Here is an 864-nt window from a genome sequence, read left to right as displayed (position 1 = left end):
TCACAGATCGAAGCGCTTTCGTCGGGCAGACATTTGCGCTGTACTGGGGGGAGCTGCTAACTTTCTTCATTTAAAAAAAAATAAATAAAAAGCTCAGATTGCATTCTTTCCCCCTTCAAACATTTTGGAGGTGATGTCATCGGCCCGTGTTTTGGCTGTTGCGCTGGAGCTCCAGAATTGAGTCCGGGAAATCAGGTGCAGGGAGCTGCGAGCGTGTGCCGCTTTCCTTCTGCTTTCACTTTCCCCCTTCATCTGACCTGGACCGCGCCGCCGTCTCTCCGGCTCAGCAGCCATGACCGAGCACGCTCCGCGCTACCCGGAGTCCAGCTCGCCGCCGCTTCTTCATAACTCCATCCCAGTCCAGGTGCTCTGCCTCCCGTGGCGCGTCATTTCGCCCATAGCGGACCAGCAGTGACACGAACTCTCATGCGTGCGCATGCACTCCACGGATTTTTAATCCTAATCTGTGCAAAGATATTTTCAGCAGGAAAAGTTACGCTCGGGCTGCTTGAAAAACACTGGGCGCGAACCTTTCGCTGGCTGTCGAAAAGTTTTTACGAGCGGAAACGGCGCATAGGAGTGGGTCGCGTTTGAACTTCGCTTCACCTGTTCCACCTCCGGAGGATTGAGCTTCGCCCCGCCTCCTGCCCGTTACCGACCGCGCACTGCAACCATCCGTGTCGCTCACACCCCGCTGACCCCTTGCCGCCCGTTGACGGTGAAAAGATGCAGCCCACTGGCGCCAGCGGGAACAGCCGCGGACCCTGCATTCAAACGGATTAAACAAACCGGAAAGACTTGAAGCTGTGACCCGGAGAGCCGTTTCGCAAGCGCGCACGGAGCCACACGGACGCGGAGGAAGCG

This window comes from Barbus barbus (genome assembly GCF_936440315.1).
Source record: "Barbus barbus genome assembly, chromosome: 33".
NCBI classification, from domain to species: Eukaryota; Metazoa; Chordata; class Actinopteri; order Cypriniformes; family Cyprinidae; genus Barbus; species Barbus barbus.
This window is presented reverse-complemented; position numbering follows the sequence as displayed.